Below are 19,884 nucleotides of genomic sequence, written 5' to 3'. Positions count from 1 at the left end.
ATCTTGGGTTTCAGAACTCAGGACTTTCAGGAAAAAAGCTTTTGTACTAGAGGCTTGATACATTCCTGGTAAAGTCAGATAAATGATCCTTTATAAATAGGAAAGGATGCAAGTTAAAACCCTTTGTTTTAGACAGTTCAAAAGTGGGAAAACATTGCTGGGTTTGTCCACTACTATTCAGTTAGAAAACAAAACAAAAGCAGATGGGCCCGTTTCTGTGAGCTTTTCCAATGCATCCACAGTTCCCTCAGGCTCCTTTCTACCACATCCTCAAATCATTGCCCCACATAATGAAAACCATACTTCTACAAGCTATTCTCCCCCACCAAACAGCATGCCAAAAAATCAGTGGAGTGACATACTAAATAAATGGGCTTTTGCTATCCCCAAGTGCACTAGTCAGTGTAGTTCTTGCTCATGCAAAAAGAAGATTACTTCCAATACAGGTTACAGGGACCTGCAAATCTTGAGCTGTTTATGTGCTACACAGGTTTTTAATCAGAGCTTCAGGCAACTTTTTGCAGCTTTGTGGGAATTGCAGCAACTGTTTGTTCATTTTATTTTAGCCATGCTCTGAAGGGCATCACTGAAGGGCATGCTTTTTCCTGGAGCAGCACAGAGCCAGCAGCATCACAACTGTGCCTACCATAGATACACATCAGCGTTTCCTCTCTGCTTTTGACGACCCTAGTGTTGCATTAAGAGATTAGATTAACCATCTAAGTGCAGCAAAGAACCCAGGAGAGCCAGTGTTGGTTTCAGTTTTCTTCCCTTCTACTTTTGACCCACTCATCTGCAAGGGCTTAATTCCCAATGCCTCCTCCATCCTCTGCTCAGCATTGCTGCACACACCTGGTCACAGCTGCGGATGCAGCACAAAGGAGATGCGCAGAGTGTAATTCAAAGGTACTCCTGTTTCAAGCTGCATATCTTCTGATGGCCAAAGGCCAAACATTTTCTTGGAAATACAGCCTGAGATGAAGTTCATTCAGAGTGTTCTCAGCCCAGATGCCATTACTGCAGAGCTGAGACAGAACACTCTCAGAGTCAATGAAGATGTTTTTAAAATGAAATGTTGTTCTTACATTTTAAAGTAAAACAGCATCAAGAAGTGACATGAGAACATAACCCAATGGTACAGTCAAAAATTAATTACAAACACCATCATCAGAAAATCATTTCTTCTCCTCCCTAACCTGGGATGTGAAAGCAGGGACTTGCACAGGAAGACATGCCCACTGTGACATGCAGAGTTTATATGCACCACCAGTCTTCCAAGTAAGGAATCTAACCTAAAGATATTTTTGCCATGGCAAGCAGCACTTTCATTTCTAACCTTTTTTTTGTGTCTCTGGGCTTAAACAGGCCGCAACTCTATTGTGATTAAGATGTAATTATCACTGAGTAGCACCACAGAATTGGACAAAGCCATGTCTGCAGTGAAAGCCAGGCAGATCTGTGCAGGATTTATGCCTGACTTTAGGAGAAACAATTAACAGTTACCAGGAGAGTCACTGAGAAAAGATAAAAGAAAAGGATGCAACACAGAATAATTCAGCAGCTAGATTTTCTATGTTCCAGTAAATAGGAAGGTTTTGATATATGAAATTAAAAGCAGAAAACCACCATTCTTCAACTAGTATGGTTAATTTAAGTAATAAGTATACTGTACATATATACTTCCAAGTGAATTTGTCTAGCATTGTACTAGTTTCAGCTAGGATAGAGTTAACCCTCTTCATAGTAGCTCACATGGAGCTACCTTTGGGATTGTGCTAGAAACACTGCTGATGATACAGAGATGTTTCAGCGATGGCTAAGCAGCACTTAGATGAGCCAAGGCCTTTTCTGCCTCACAGCCCATCCCACCAGCAAGGAGGCTGGGGGTGCACAAGGAGTTGGGAGAGGACATAGCTGGGACTGCTGATCCCACCTGGCTCAAGGGATATTCCAGACCATATGGTGTCATGCTCAGCACATAAAACTGGGGCAAGAAGAAAGAACTGGGGACAGGAAGAATCATGGCGTTTGCTTTTGCAAGTCACCATTATATGTTAGGAAGTTCTATTTTCATGGGGATAGCTGAACACCTGCATGCCCATGGGAAGTGGCATTTCCAAGGAATTTCTTGGTTTACTTTGCTTGTGTGCATGGCTGTTACTTGACCTATTTTAACGCCTTTACCTCAACCCATGAGCTCTCTCACTTTTACCGTTCTGATTTCTCACTCATTCTCTGCAGGAGGAGTGAATGAGTTGCTGTGTGGCACTTAGCTGCCAGGTGGGGTTAAACCACAGTCCTTTTTGATGGCCAGTGTGGGGCTGGAAGGGTTTGAATTAATGACAGGTTTGATTCCAAGGTGCTAGATTGAAGTTATAGCTGTTATTGTTGTTGAGCTCTGCACTGACTGGCTCCTGGGCTTGCCATGGAGCTTGGTTGCCTCACTGCACACTAAAGCTTGGTGCTTGGTAGTTGCTGCTCCTCGCTGAACTGCTGACCATCTTACTCTGCCAGGCCTGGCAACATCTTGATGTCAGCAGTGACAAAGCACCATGCTGGCAAATTCCCAGGCCATCACTGATGTTTCTGTGATGCCACACTGGATATGCTGGAACTGCAGTGTGAACTCAAGTTGATGGGAATGCGACCTGGGGATTAGTCCACATGGGAGAACAGCCTTAAGCAGCTGTAGAACATTCATGCTGGAACAGGTGCATCTCAAAGTATCTGTAGCTGTGGTTATGTCAGTGTTGCAGCAGGTACACCCCTGAAAAGACTGTGGCACATAGATAAGGCTCCACTTTGAGCAGATAAAATCCTAAGGGACTGAAGTCTATGGCTAAGTCCAAAAAAGAAGCAGGGGCAAAGAGAGGAGTTCATTGCAACATTACCCCAAATGCTCTGGTCCATGGATAGAGACTGTAATGAGAATACCACCCTGCTTACCTGGAAATGGCTGAACACCAGCCTGCCCATGAGAGTGGTAAATTAATTCCTTGGTTTGCTTTGCTTGTGTGTGCAGTTTTTACTTTACCTGTTTTAGTATCTTTATCTCAAGTCATGAGTTCTCACTTTTACCCTTCTGATTTGCTCACTCGCTGGTGGGGAGTGAGAGAGGGGCTGTGTGGTGCTTAGCTGATGGATGGGGTTAAAGCATGACGCTATATAAAGGTGAAGTCCTATTTTTAGGTGGTAGTGATTCTCCATTTGATGAAAAGGGAGAGTAACCCTCCACTTCTCCCAATCTACAGAGAGGTCCCTGCCAAACCAGTCCAGGGGACAGATGAGCACATCTCAATGTAGCCCAGGAAAGACATAATGACTTTAACTTTGCTTTCTTCTGGCTGAAGGCCAGAGGATCACTAGAACAACACGTGAACAACTGCTCACATCAACAAGCATACATGAGGAAGTGTTAACTTCTGACAGGAAGTGGTGCAAAGCATTTGAGGACTGGAAATTGCTCAGACCAGTTTTATCATGTGGAGATATTTATGAATGGCCACAAGGTACACAGTAAAGTGCTGTACACCATCTACAGAGCATTAACGCGTATTTCTTTCATAGAGTTGACATTTACAATGACTGTGATGTTACAGTACTATCATTAGTGACCTAACTTGAAGGCATGCTGAAAAACATCACTTGACTTTTTTCATACTTGCCAGGTCAATTTCCAAGGACCCAACCGTGATGCTCCTCAGAGTTATGCAGTCAAGCTCATTTCCAGCGCTGCTTCAGAAGTTGTGCTTTTGGGAGTGAGTACAAAGTTCATTTGTTGAAAAACTAAGTGCAGTGATTCTAATGGTTGCTTTCATGCACTGAGAGCACTAAACACCATGAGGATAAAGGTCCAAGCATAAATACATCAATGAACTGTGCTAGAGTCTTATCTCAGCTGCAAGAAATGGCACACGGCCCTAACATCCAAGCTTCAGGATGTGCTGCACTTTCAGTACTGCTCCCCAGATCAGAGCAAATCCTGTCATCACCACCTGCCATCAAACCTAAAGCAATCATCAGAGCATGAGAAAGGGGAGGTGCTAATGAGCTAAGGCTGCTTATCTCTGTATAATCCTCAAGGGAAAGTCAACCAGATTTTATCAAAGCAGCCAGTATTGTGCAAAACCTCTGCTCTGTCATTTAATCTTCTTTTCCCCTTTCTGCGTGTAGGACTACACCATTTCTTTCTCTTCAGCTGGATCTGTCTCCCCCCCAGAGACTGCAGGCAAGCTGCCACCCTTCTGCTTTTACATCCCTCCACGAGATGGAGATGGCAGTAAGAGCCCCTGCACCTTCTGCCTGGTCCCAGCCTCCTAGTCACTACAGACCTCAGAGAAGTATTTCAGCCAACAAAGAAATACAAACCACAGGATGAAATGCAGTGCCTTACAGTTAATGAGAAAGAAATCCCACCACATTAAAGAGACAACATCGAGATGAAAATTATTGGCATGAAAAAAATTAAGTACAACTGAAAAATTGTGTAATGTTATAATTCCTCTCTGCAGCACATATTTTTTGATATATAAATCAACCCCATCTGCAGGATTAAAACAAAAATGCAACCAATTTGGTGGTAAATGTTTTCTCTACATCTTTAATAGCCCTAAGAAGGAAAACACAAATGCATTTCAATGGCCTGATGTTAAATCATTTATAGAAGACCTATTTCTGAATCAGAAATTTTCAGCACACTACTGCTGGCAAGTGAAAATGCAGCTCCATCAATAGGAAGCACACATTTCATACAGGCTGTCTGTCTAGAGAAAGGCCAAAGATATCACACATCTAACTAAAGATATGAGTTAAAAAAGCACTCAGTGGAGCAGCCTTGGGTTAAATGGACAATTTTAAAACACATTCACCAGCTGTCTGCTACTCAGGCTTGTTTCTAATCTCAGAGATTCCAAGAGTGCAATCTGCTACCACAGCACAGCAAAAAGCTGCTGCCCCAAAACCAAACACTGACATCAGGGATGAACATTTCAGAGCTTTTGGTTTATTTGGTTTTGAGGGGATGGGGGTGTTGCAGAAATAGTTTTTGTTACTGGTCTTCACTGACTCATTCACTTTCTTTAGCATCCACTAAAGGCAGTAGAGACATTTCAAGCCTTGTTCCTAGTTCCACACATCCTTGCACTGCTGAAAAAGAAATTAGGCATTTAGCAAAAGAGGGAAAGGAAGCTTAAGAGCACTAAACAAAGGTGTTCCTAAGACTTACCTGAAACCTTCCTGGTAGGACTCCCTCACTCCAAGGGCTGTGAATCTGCCTCTCTTCCCACTACATATTTCGCAGGCTCATTGCCACAAGAAGCCTCATCCTCTCCTATTTAATTTTTCCACCCTGCCACAGAGAGCTCTGCAACATATGCATGTTTACTCGGGTATCTGCTGGCACAAAGACGTAAAACTAGAAAAGGATTTACGTATTTTACCTTTTTTTTCTTTTGGAAGAAAGCAAGTCTGGCACAGACCTCTGATCTCAGGCTTTGAATGTGTGAAAGCATCAAAGATACTCTGTGTGCATTGCCCACAGAAAGGCAATTTTACCTCAAAATACTGCTGTCAAGGCCACACAAGCACATACCAGTGCAGAAGACAGTGTGGCATGGTGCTATGCAATCCCCATGCCAAGTGAAAAGGGGACACCTGATGCCCTTCCAGAAGGGCAAACCAGCCTGGTGTTCAGCTCAGTACCATTTATCCTGCCTTTCATCCTGGTAACATTTGGGCAGACTCTTCGATTTCCTTTTATGCAGCTGATGTTAAGACCTGGCTGCCAATCAATAGCCTCCAGCTTAGCTCCCTCACAAATGTTCCCTCCTGCTACTCAACTTTATCTTGCAACCTGCTTCTTCCCTCCCATCACAAAACCCAAAAACTTGTGGGTTTGTTATTTTTTTTAGCTACCTGCTGGTTTCCACTTGCTATCGTATTACACAGTTAAAGCAAACAAGCAGCAGGCTTTCCTCTGCGCAGTTTCTGTGACTTCAGTGAGGTCACATAACGCTATATCTCTAGTGAAAGCCAGGCAGAGCACTACATATCTTTTCTTCTGCACTGCAGAAGGTTTTGCAGGTCTGTGCTAGTTGTAAACTAAAGCCGACTTTGTCACTATCTTGCCTATTGCAAAACAGCACTTACAAACAGGCCAGTCCCTGTTTCAAATCCTGCCACCAAATATTGCCAGTGTTATCAACAGAAGCTGCAATATGTAGTATTGCTCAGATTTTCAGCTCGGGAGCTGCATGATTAAGCAAGAGCCTGATTTTGCTGGAGGTGTTTCAGTCTTCATTAAATGGGTTTTGCTCGCTCAAAGAACAAGAACACAAAAGACATTGCATCCAAAAAGTCACGTTACTTTTAGCTCCATCTACAGCAATGATTGGCAGGAGCAAGAGCTCCATCTTGAATATTGGCATTGGCAAGAGGTACATGTATAACTTCTATGACCTACTGATCGTGGCAGAGTCCACCAGCACCTGGATGAAGAGCTTGAGAAGCCTGGTTCCCCCTCACAGCAAGGGACAGTGATCCAAACCACCCTCCAGCAGCAGAAAAATGCAGTAACCTGGAACAATGCTGCATGTTTGTTTGCAACCCTGCTCTTTGCAATGGATGAGCAGTGCAAGGAGCAGAGCAGAGATGTCAAAATAGCTTTGTCCAGCTTTTTCCATCAGTACCAGTGCTTAAAACAGTACTCTTGGGCAACAATTTTTAAGCATTTGTACCAGGGTAACCACACAGTTTTAGAGCCCAAATTCTGCTTTGGGGCAGGGTGCCTGCTCACAGGGACAGCTCAGCAGCTTCTCCCCTCCTGCCCCACACCAAGTGGTAGAAGACACCAACTAGAGCCACATCACTTTTTCCAGTAAATCACAAATTTGAAATACAAATAATCAGGAAACCAAAGCAATTCATGTATTTGGATCAAGTTATGAAAGAAGGGGAAGGAACAAAAAAATTTAGTAAAAGAGAAACCAGTTATTTTGAGAGCCTCACAAAACATGTCTTTACCATCTTTTCTTCTTGAGTGTAAACAAAATAGAGGCCAGATAAATTTATGAAAAAACAGCTCTGGAGTAATACAAACTACTTCTTTCAACCTCAAACACACTTTTAAATTTTGGCTACCAAGCAACAAAAAAATTATTACTTGTGCAAACTTTTCCAATACCAACATCCACTTTTACAATGCAAAAGGTGAAGCTATTTTTACACTTTCCCAGCATGGTTATAGGGGCTTTGGAGCTCATTTTCAAGGCAGGAGCCAGTGTCAAAAAGAAACTGCAGTGAGTTCTATGCAAACAACATTTGGCAAGAGTTTACTAAAACCTTTAAATACCAGAAGCAGTTGCAACTGTCTGGGATTTTACTATTTCCATACATCTGACAGTGCCCCCACCCGAGGCTCAAGCCTCATTTGGATAGCAATTTTACAACTGAGACATTTATACATACAGATATATATTCCTACTGACAGCAGTTACTAGTCAAGCAAAAAGCATAATGGATAACAGAGGACAGAAAGCATCTGATTAATCTCCCTACTCAGGCAGAAATCTGGCCTAATGAAAGCTGAGTTTCTGAAGAAGGAACTTAATGTTTTCTGGTGGCTTGGCACACTCCCAATTTCTCCAACCAGGAAAATAAAACAAAAATAAGAACGCTATGGGCTACTTTTGGGCCAGTCTTCTTATTTTACTACTGGACTGCAGTTTCCTGCTGTTTCTTACAATGCCACTCTGGTCACTAATCTGCATAGTCCAGTTAACACACAGCTTCAGAATATCCTGAGGTTAATTAGCTGAAGTAAATATGAGTTTCCTCAATCACTACTGGAGATTTCCCAGCAAGAAACTAAGGATAATTTTTCATACACTAAAACATAAGTGGAGGAAGCAAATACAGCAAAGAGGCATAAACTGGAAATTTAAAGCATGATTTTGAGATGTGCCACATCAGACTAGTGAATATTTTTTCTCCAATTCTATATTAGCCAAACATATTTCCCTAGCCCCCATGTGATACTTACCTAGCAGAAAGCAAACTTAGAAAGTCACTTCCATTACCACCCCCCACTAAAAGGGCAAATTCTCACCTCGGCAGAGTTACAGGAACTGCCAGATGTGCTTCTCAATGACCCCTTGCAATGTGTGGGCAGCAAAAATGCTATGAGGAGACAAAGGGCCTTGCTTCATGTTAAAGGCTACTCCCCACAGCATCAAGAGTTAACAAGACTCCATTTCACTTGGTGTCAAGGTTTCACATTTGGCTTTGCACTTTGACAAAGGGCAGGAGAGGGAATAGCAAAGATGGGGAGATAATTGATGTTTTATCTCCACTATATAAAAAAACCAAACTACACTGAAAATGAGCTGAGTGAATGTTCACAGCACCACCATGCTCCATCCTAACTCCAGTGCTGCCAACTGTGCATTCCAATATTCAGAACAGCTCGTTAGCAGACATCAGCTTTAAAAAAATGCAAGTTTTTGAACTGAGAGCTTAAGCATCTGGGTGGATACTTCAGTATCTTACAGTGTTTTGGATATTTTTAATTCCACCCAGGTCAACCTTTCACCATCCTGTGTGCAATCAGGACTGCTAGAAATCCTCCTCCTGCATTAAGTAATGCTAAGGAAGGTTCTCACACAGTCACACTGCTCAGAGCTGAGGGAAAACACCAAATAGGAGAGCCCCACACTGAAACCATGAGACAAAGCATGACTGCTCCTCTCAAGAAGACCTACATGTGAAGACATTATCAGTCACCTAAAGTTACATGGAGAACTTCATAATCATAAACTCTTGTTGTGTAAACATTTGAATTTACTACTTGAACAATTTTTCAATATTCTTTTTTATTTGTAGTATGCATGTAAGGTTTGCTGCCACACCTTTCATTTCTGCAGCAGCTATGCAGGAGACTTCTCAGCAAAACTCCCTATAAGGCTAAAGTGTTGACAATTCCTGGATTGCTCTGCACCACTAACTAGCTGAGAAACAATGCAGATTTCTGGAAAGCTGTGATAGCATCTCTAAACACAAACAGCAATTTGCTACACAAAGTACCACCCAAGAAAACGGGTAAGAAAAAACAATTAAAACCTTAAAAATTATTTTCAGAACATCTTATGAAATGTAACATCTGTTCAGAAACCTGCACAACTCAAGTGTTGAAAAATGGAGAAACATCAGGACAAAGTCACCTAGACTTTTCAATCTGCACACCAAGATACATGGGGGGAAAAAAAGAAAATGGGACTGAAGTTTAGCTCAGACTTTGACAATTTGCATGATCAATGAAAGATGTCAGCACCAGAATCCAAATGGAATGAGAACCCAGCTGGAGACTAGCAGAACTGAAATGAAAAGGAGCACCAGCCCCTCTTCAGCATGCCTAATCAGGGACTGTGCCGACTCCCTTCCCACAACAAAGCAGTGTGCTATCTGGAAACCCTACCTCCCCTCCCACAGGTTTATTTTTTTAAAGGTTTGAAATTCTCTGTACATCTGAATTAAAACATCCATTTCAAATCATAGTCCAGCCATTGAGGGAAAGACAATGGAGATGAGCATGAAAGAAGCAATGAAGAAACACAATACCATTAAATCATTTTTCACTGCCTAATGTTACACTCATTGCAGAGCAATTTAACAAAGGCCAGAACAAACAGTATTGACACCACAGGGTTTAACACTGGAAGGCTGACAGAGCCAGATTTTCAGAAGGACTGAGAGTGGGACGTAAATTTTAGGTTTATAATCAAATGCTTGGATTTTCAATGCTTTTGGGATATTATTCACATTACTCATCGTCTGATGATACCAAGAGGTTCACAGAAAAACTTTGAAAAGCAGAAAGAAAGGAAGTTTTCCTTGTTACTTTAATGTTGTCCTAATATTTAAATAAATTAAAATCTACCTGGTGATTGTTTACTGCAACTGAAATAACACATTTGGTTTCTTTTTAACACACAATTTTCGCAAAAATTTGCAAAAACTAAACTAAATTCTTAATCTTTATCATTGTCATCGGCTTTTTAGAATTTCTTGCAAGCGAGTACACATTTAAGAGTTTCCAGTAAAAGAGAAAAAATACTTGATCTAAAAGTGCATTTAATGAAAACAAAGCAGATTAAACTTCCTGGTTTTCTAGTATTTCAGGAAAGTGATACAATTATCCACGTGCTGCACTGGCAAAGCCTAACCTCTCAGGCATACACCAAATTTGACTAGACTACAGACGGCCCATAAACCATATCAGACCCTCCAGCAAATGCATTATTTTGCCACTGCTTCCTGGGCTCTAATCTACCCAAAGCTTTTCATAGCGATAATATTACATTCATGGCTTAGGCCTTGACAACTGCACCCATAAATCAATTTTAAACCTCACATTAATCATCTTTCTGTAATCAGTGGCTATTCAGCACAAATTTACATCTCATTTCTGTTGGCCAAACAGCCACATTAGAGCTTTGAAGCTTATTCAGGCTTAAATGATTATATTCCCCTAATAAACACTGAAGTCCTCTCAGTCCAGCTGCTGTGAGCTGCATTAATGACATGCCGTGGCAGCAGGGGCCATCTGAAGCCAGCCTTGTGCGATGCTACAAGCAGATTTTCTGCATTTCCAATACTCTCAGAAGAAATTAGAAGGCTGCTCTGCCTGTGCAGACCCTCCTATGGGAACTGGCGTGTGCAGCAGACATACACAACGTGAAATTTACTGCACTTCCCCTTACCAGCTCCATTTGCCACTTCTTGAATGTGGGGGGCTACAAGTCAAATATCCCACACCAGATTTCCTGATTCCCCACATGCTGAACACCTTAGCTTACTTTGGGTTTGGCAACAGTTCTGTTGAATCTGAACCATCTACAAAACCCACTTTTCTCACTTGTCAGACGCTCTAACTTTGTTCACAGCACCACCAAACTGTACCTTAGCGTGCTTTTCTTTGATCACCTCAGAATTAGGAATTACATTTTTAATATCTAACTGCAACTTTTCTCCCTGGTTTTTTTTTTTTTTTTTTTTTTTTTTTGTGTGTGACAGATTATCACTCAGGATTACAGAAAGCAGCTAAAACATGATCAGTTCAGGGTGGATTTTGCATGTACTTGCCTACAATCCCTATAGTGAAACAATCTATTCTGATTGAACAATGAATAATTATTTAATTAAAGAACCTTGGCAGGCCTACATTATTAAACCTGCATAAAAAGCCTGACATTGATTGTATATTCACTTTCGGTTAAGGTCTGAATCAGTATGCTAAGATGTAAAAATGAATGAACAGAATGGGTTTATTATAAATGTTGTTAAGTACTTACCCCACTATAGGTAATAAATTATACATGTGGATGCCTCGTATGCTTATTCCACAACATAATGAAACTTTTAGTTACTTTTTTATTCCATGGGATTTAATTCCCATTGTGTCAGGTTTATGTTACTATTTAAATAAGGCACCAGAATTACACAGGTGTAAATCTGCTGGACAAAGGTGCAACCCAGACCTCAGTGTTTCTTTTATTCTGGAATTGAAGAAACACAGATGTGCTCAGTTGTTTGTGATGGATGTCCTATATCCTAACCATTTCACAAAGAATACATTTCATACCTGCAACCTCCACACTCTCCTGGAATATGGCAACCACTGAGGAACCACTTGACAATCAACATGCCATGGCTAGGAAGCAAATACAATCATGTGCTAAATCCTCAGCTGAGATGTCTGCAATGCAAAAATAAATGCTGTTTCGGCAATCAGCTGTGATAATGCAAAGTGTAGGAAAGCTGCTGAAGTTTTCAAAAGAAACTGAAAAAACTCAAATTTTTTCTTAACCAAGAGGTAAACCTTGGCTTAACTTGATGGTAATATTGCAACACACACACAGAGGAAAAAAATCTGTTATTAGCTTGCTTTTGCTTAACCAAGAAGAGATCCTGGCATTTAAATTGAATGCTTTTGAAGAGAAGGGAAAATAACTTTCTTACTGGGGGGCAGGGCATAATCAACCACAGTGAGAACTTGCCAGGGGAGTCAAACCATCATTCAGAACTTTTAAGGGGGATCCAAGGAAGTTTCAGAAGAAAGTATCTGATCAGGTAGCCAAGCCCATGATGAGCCACGTATATTTGTCACCTAAGTAAGATGGGTTAAAGCTAGCACCAACATGCCTATGACATGTGAGAGAGTGGGTACATAAATAATTAAGATTCAGGTATATTGCTCTCACCAGGTTACAGTAAGAGTCTCTTCCAGACCCAAGTCCCTGACGCACAGAAGTGAAGAACACTGAAATGCTGGACATGCAGTTCCTCAAAGAACAAACTATCAAAAATAGTTTAAATAGAAAATTAATTAATGGGTCTATTGCTACATCTCTGGCTGCTCAGTTAAGCTACAAGCTCTTACTACTGCTATTTTCTATCCAGGGTACACTGGGATTAATGGAAGGTTAGAAGTTGGAGAGGCAGAGTAGAAAGAGGAAGTAAACAAAAGGACTTTGGAAGGGGCTACATTTCCTTATGAGAATAGAGATTGCCACCAACCAACCCTTCCTCCAGCAGATTTGGGCTAGGGTGGGAGATCACAGTTTGTAAACACTGTATGGCAATGGACCTGCTGGATTTTGGCTACCTTGAACGTTCTGATCTGCCATCCTGCACAGCCCCAGGCTTTGGTGCTTCCCTTCAGTACTTCTTCTCCCCTGCCAGCCCAGCAGGCCAGTCAGAAAGCCACAGGCAAGGGCCTGTGACTTGGACTTGCTTATCAAAGAGACATTCTCACAGTAGGGTCATCCTTGAATGAAACCTTCTCTCAGTTTTGTGCAGCTTATGGACAGAACTCAGTTCAAGTGCAGCAACAGCATTTTACTGCTAGGCAAGATAAGTCTTGTCTGGAACCTGACTTTCTGGTAAAAAAAGTTTTACATAATCTTCAGGAGTCCCTGAAAGGAACCACTTGGCACAGAAACTACAGATGATTATTTATCCAGCCTATCCTAGGCCTTGTGCTCACTCTACAAAATGGACTGATTGGCCATTTCACACTAACAGGAAATTACAACCACAGTTTCATCATTACTTAGCAATTAAACCATTAAATCACTCCCCTTTCAATTTTTGTCTCGTCAGCTTCAGAGCCTTTCAGCAAACCTGGATGCATATTTCACAAAGAGTTGAAGTTTGAAAGGAAAAGGATGAGTGAATGTACTTTGAAAAATAAATTTAAAGTACCGTTCTCAGAGGAAGAGCTAATTAGCATAGGAAACAGCACTTCTACAGGTTATGTGGTTAATTGACATAATTCTTCTTACCAATACGCATACTCACTGCTGAAGAAGACTGCTGAAGAAATGGTACTCTGATGCTGAAATGTTTGCCCCCATAGTGAACAACACACAAAGCTTTCTAATAATGTTTACTGTCATCCATAAATTATTGTGCACAAAGAAACTTAAAACCGTAAGCAGTGAAAGAAATGTGGGACCAAGAAAAGGGATTAGCCATTTAGGGGAAGGACACAAAACCCTGGTTTTGCTTCTCAATAGCTTCCTCTTGTCTTGTGAGCAAGTGACATTGGACCAGGCCCAGAAGAACCCTACCACTCATACACACAAAAGGGGAATTTTCATATTAGTGTCAACTAAAGCAATCAGACGGGCCACCCAGGCACACAGGTGATTTTGGGTCTGTCTTCTCTGCTCAGGGATGCAGAGTCCTGAGATGCTGCAAAGTGTGTGGCTTTGCAGGCATACCACCTTTACTTGCACAGCAGCTGGTGCTGAGACAGGACTGAATCCTGCCTTTCCTAGGGCTTTAAGAGGCTCCAAGGTTGTATCTTCCACTGTAACAGGAACCTGTCTTCCTACCAAAACCTGTGTAGGTGCACTCATGTAGTAGCACATCCATCTCCCACGGACTCCCCTTACCACAGGCCATCCCATAGCCATCCCACAGGCTCCCTAATGACAGTCTTCAGCACAGCTCTAGCCCACATTTTCATGTAATACAGCATCTTGCACTGTTCTGCAACTCCTACCTGCCACAGCAACCAGCTGAGCAGCCACTAAGATTTCCTTTTCACTTTTACCTGGCTTCCATCACAAGGATGATTTTCTTCCCATTTGCCTCATGGAGCAAACAAGACACTAATTTACTAATTTACTTTCAGAATTAATTTCAGCAACAATTTACTAATACCACTTTCAGAAAGCCATTTTCTTTTCAAATGGCATCACTTCAGCTAGAATAAATTGCAAAGAACCCACAAGAGAGTCCACAGCTACTCAAGAGATCAAAGCCCTACTTTATAGCATAAAAAAACCATTAAAAAATTAGAGAAGGCTGGGAGGTAGCTAACTTGCCTGTGGCCTCTTTGCCTGAAAAGGGTTGTTGAGAGGAGAAGAGAGAGAGGAGTAGTATTTACCTGTAAAATTAGCAAGAGGAGGCATGGAAAGACCCATTGACTGAGAACTGAAGTTTGACCAATTTGAGCTAGAAAGATTCATTTGTCTTACATTAAGGACAGATGGATGTTGGCACAAGCTACAATGGGATATGGACTTAACAGAAGAGGATGACTCACTCAAAGAAACCTCTCTCCAGAAGATGCACTGTGGGCCAAATCAAGGTTACAGTCCTGCAACAAGGACCCTTGAACAAGTTTCTACACCATACGTTCCAGAAGAGATTTAACTACATAATGTTAACAGACCCCATGGCCTTAAATCCTAGGAAGGTACACACCACCATTACCTTCAGCTCACACACTCACAGATCTGCTCTTCTTTTTAAATTGTAAGGACTAGCAAATACTATAATCTTGTGCTTTTTCCCAACCAATTGTTTTACCCCACCAGCACTGTAACTGTAACTCGCTAACAAACAGAAATAGCATGTCTAGAATGTCAATGATTTGCAATCAACATATTTGAGCAGCAGGGTGTTGCCTTTCTTCCTTAATATAATTTTGATTCCTTATGTATTTACTGTAATACAGGAAAAAAACAGTTCTCAGTTTTAAAACTCTGCAGAGCAAAGAAGGAAGGAAATTTCCCAAGTAGTATCTTTGATCACAGCACTGTGTGTAAAAAGATGTTTGCACTCTATTTTGTCTCTTTTCTGCTTTATTTTTGAACAAACAAAACAAGGCTAAAAAAAAGGAAGGGGACAATCTGTTTTTTAAAGGCAGTAATCAAGGACTTTGCTAACTTAGGTCATTCCCAGTTCAAGAAAACACAGGACACCTATGGCATTAGCTCCCATTTTGGATTTTAGCTGCTTGCTTTACCCTTGATCAATGGGGACACTATGGAGTCTTCCATCAGGGTCAGAAGCACCCATTTGGAACTCATTTGGGAAAAGCTCCCCTCATACAAAAAATTCGATATAGATTCTGGCTTATGACATAGACCCTCTGCGACACCTGGAGAGATAAACAGGGACTTCTGCATATCCAGCTTCATCAGCGTCAGCCTCTGCAAACTGCAGTGCTGAGAAACACCCCAAGTTAGCACTGGAGCAGACAGCCCTGTAAGCAAAAAATCACTCTGTAGTGCTTTGCTCAAAAGGGGCAAAGAACAGAGAAGTCCAAGAGGTTTACCTGGGCTATTGGCATGAAACAAAACAGCTTTGCAAACACCGAGCAAGGGCTGCTTAAGATTCCCTGCTTTCTCTTCAACTCCTTCACAGCAAAAGCCTTTTACAAGTATTACACAGGCAGCATCATAACCAAATCCCCTGGGGGCTAAAGACATTTGCCAGGTCAATACACTTATGCAGCTCTGAGGAACAGGCTCTGCCAGACTTACTTACTGTGACTCCAAAGGACACAGTAGCTCCTGCCTATCTGTACTGCCTGTCCACATTGAGACCACCCTCTGACTTAAGTACATCAGACTCTGAAGAAGCAGTGTTTTGAAACTGAATACACAGGGCTCAGGAAGCTGAGCTTACAGCCTGAGTAATCGACATGGATATTCAATTATAATTAAAATTAATAAGTAGGACAACAACCAAATCCCTGGATGGGTTTTGATTATCTCAGTCTGGGTATTTATCAGAATTACTCTGACACACTGAGTCATTGGGCTCTGGCTGACAGGCTCGAGTCACTCCTTAGCCCACTGGAGTTTCCTTTGCACTGGAAGCATCAGGATATCCAATAGCAGGAAGAGACAAGTACCACACAAGAAATGAGATGAGTATCTGAACCTGTACAAAAAGTTTTGATTTGGTCTGAAATCCATTCCCAAGTAAACTATTCATTTTGTTCCTGTTCAGCAGCTGTCCTCTGCCTCACTATAATTCTGCAGACTGACAGCAGTCACTGCTTTTGCAGGAAAGCACCAACCTCCTTCCAGTCACCTACCCAACAACATACCAGTGATCACAACTCATTTATTTCCTGATCATGTGACAAGACTGGTCTAGTGATGGACATAACTAGCAATTTTTTTCTAAAACGTCATCATTTTAAAGTTGATTTTGCCATCACTAGAGTGAAAATCAAGGATTTGGCTAATTACTATATTAATCAATATCAATAAATTTAAGAATGCAAAATTAACTCCAGAATTAGAAGAGATATTAAAAGTATGTGTGTTGCCACTTAAGTTAACTACACAGAAAAATTCAGTTACTCAATCTGTCATCAAAATAAAAAGCAAACAGTAAACCAGACAGAGATTGTGTAATGAAGTAACTTTATCTTACAGGATTATATTTGTGGTTATGACTTTAATGGTGTAGTCTAGAAGGATTTGTGACAAACGGAATAATCTTGCATTATTGTAATGATTTGTAATCACAACACTGGCTACAATTTATGGGCTGGCTTTACATTTGCACTGCAATCAACTAAGAAAGTCAGTACATGCCCTACAGTTCTAACCACTTAAAATTATGTCTTGCAAGGAGCCCCCAACAGCCCCTCAGTTTGGAGGTTTCAAACCAAGGCAAAGCTCTCAAGTGTATCTTTCAATTTCTGAAGCAAATAAAGCTAAAATAAAACAAACCTCAACACCCCCAAAGCTTCTGAACAGAAGACCAAAGGTCATTTTTGCTGTCCTTTACTGTTGACTGAACTGGGAGCAAGCCACACAGAGCAGACATCATACAGAGCACAAGTTATTTTGATGAGCCTCAGCTTTAAGTGACAAACTTTAGGGATCTCCAGGCTCCAGCAGGAAACCAGGAGAATCACATCAGTGCTGTAACCTGGAGTCTGCAGGCTGACCCCCTGCCCTTGTCCCACCCCCACTCCCCCAAATTATAACATCAGGTCCCAATGAAAAAGGCAGCCAACAAAGACAGAAAGTGCTAGTTTTTCTGAACAGCCGGAAGAAAAAAAAAAAAACAACAAAACAAATTCTTAAATCCTCCTTTTCAAAATCAGACAATTTCACCCCCACACTTGGTATCTGCTGAGTACAATTAGGTCTTGGAGTTAATCATCCCAGAAGGAGTGACACCTGTGCATCACAGAAAAACTCAAACACCCCCAAAAAAATCAATTAATTCTAAAGAGCACTTTTAATAATAAATATTTTAAGAAGTCCTGTCATCACCTCCTCTCCCACCCTGCCTTCACTCACCTGTTCTTGGTCTAGCTCACAGCCTAAGTGAGGCAGAGGCTGACTGGCACTAGAGGAACACCAAGTAACTCTTTCTCACAACCGAGACAAAACTGAAAACAGATTAATGATATCTCAAATAATAGCAAGAAACACTCAGTGCCATCATCTCCTGATAACTGCATCTTCTGTACCTCATTCAATACTGTCAATATCATGGGAAGAATCATTGGGGTTATAGGAAGATCTCTGAAGACAGGGCTCAGGTCACTTGTCCCAAAATATTTTTGCTGAAGTCAAATGCAAATTTCTGCAGCATTAAAGTTCAGTCCTCCTCCCTACTTCAGAGCCAGAAGTTCTGATCTTTGCAAGAAAGCATCCCAAGGAGAGCAATTATCCACAGAAAACACACATCTTTATATGACTCTGGTTTATCTTAGCGCAGCAAAAGTAACAGATCTTCAGGACACTATATGCTTCAATATAGAGGTAGCTCATATATATGGAAGACAATAAGATTCAGGCTTTAGTAATGGGGAACTTCTCTAAAGATTTAAATGCATCTACTTTTTTGACAAGATTTTTTGAACTTGATTTTTTTGACTCCTTGTTTTGTAAAGTCAAGAATTAAATCTAATCAAAGGAGTTGCCTGGCACTTGCTTGAATAATGATGACAAAGAGAAATAAATAAGAATACATAAGCTAAATGCTTATCAAAGCATTTTGGCAAGAACCAAGTACCTAATAATACTTTCCTTCTTGGAAAGCAGCAAAGAAAGCAAATAAAGGACTGTGTAGAGATTTCAGCCTGATCTGACAGACCTAGGCTTTAGAAAGCCACCAGCAATCTTACTCCTTGCCATCATCAGCCTTCTCTGAGCTGTCCCAGGGATGCCCAGCTCAGCAGGCAGTTTCTTCTCCTCCTCTTCCATCACACCATGCTGATCCACACTCCCCACTCTTCTCAGGGGAGCTTGCATCCTTACCAACCCCAGGGCCCAATCCTGCTTCCTCCCTGCAGCTAACAGGCAACTCATCCATGGATTATTCCTTACTAAGACCACTAAGATCATACAGGAGTAGGTGAGGATCAAACTAACATGCAAGATGTCATTCACTCCTACATATAAATCACTACTACATCACACATGTGGCTTCAGTAAATCATCTTGAAAGAGAATCAAGAATCGGTGATGCCCCATTACACATGGAAGAAATAATTGCTCTCTACCCTAAATACTCACAACTCCCCTCAGGATGGCAGAGTCTTTATTTTTTTTGAGACTATTTCAGTAGTTTCCCCCCCCCCCCCCGCCCCCCACCCAAATCCTGACAGAGGAAGCAGCAGCCAAACCATGTTCTGCAATTCTTTTCTACTCACTGTTTGTCCCATGGGGTGCAGACAATCAATCACAGTGGCCTGACAGCATACAATATCGCAGTGGTATCGCAGAGATGACTGATAGCCAGGTGTCACCCACATTCTCCTCAACAGTGCTTCATCACTCATGTTGAAGAGCCTAAAGGCTGGAGAGAAGGAGCTACCACTTTTCTTTGGAGCAGAGTTAACACAAAAGCTTCCACAGCATGATTTGCATCCATGTGATCCATGTGCACTGCTCATATTTAATCTCCAATCTGTTTTGCTACAGTATTTTCAGTATTAAACCAACAGACCTCATGGCTACTGTTTTACTTGCATACACTAAATCATATAGTTTAGTATGCCTTTTCCCTCAAAATGAAGATGTCTAAAGATAAATTAAGACTATTAACCCAAAATATTACAAGGACAAGAAGAGCTTTGAAATAAAACACCGGCATTTTCTTTCAATGGCCAAGAACCCAGTCCCACCTTCCACCTTCATATGTGCATGTAGCCTTCAGCAACTAAAAAACATCCTGTTTTTCTGATCAGGACAAGCAAACAGAAAATCCTGAACGACTTCCATTAATAACTTGAAAAATGGAAGTTTGTTCTAACAATCCTAGATGTTCAGCTTCTGAACTGTTTCTTAATAGTAGGATAATCACATATCAGGACTTTGCAACAACACAACAGTCAATTGGAAAGCTCTTTCAAGTTTCCAGCCAGGTGAAGGGTCTTCAAATTAGCCCTTTAATTTTTACTGCCTTCATTCACAGTGTATACACAAGGCAACAGCTTGCCATGAACACAAAATACCAGCTTCCATCTTAACACTGCTTTTAGGAATTTTGCATTTCAAATGTTCTCCTTCTGGGCACACCTACTATGTGTTTATCTTTTTGAAGCTAGCATTCTTC

General features: G+C 41.3%; 1 protein-coding gene across 11 annotated transcripts in view; it reads right to left on the bottom strand.

Annotated features, from left to right (window-relative positions):
• The window catches only part of EPHA5 (EPH receptor A5), a 194,704-nt gene that overhangs the window by 151,209 nt on the left and 23,611 nt on the right, over positions 1 to 19,884 (bottom strand). The window lies entirely within an intron of this gene.

This window comes from Vidua macroura, chromosome 4 (genome assembly GCF_024509145.1).
Source record: "Vidua macroura isolate BioBank_ID:100142 chromosome 4, ASM2450914v1, whole genome shotgun sequence".
In the NCBI taxonomy this organism is placed as follows: domain Eukaryota; kingdom Metazoa; phylum Chordata; class Aves; order Passeriformes; family Viduidae; genus Vidua; species Vidua macroura.
This window is presented reverse-complemented; position numbering and strand designations above follow the sequence as displayed.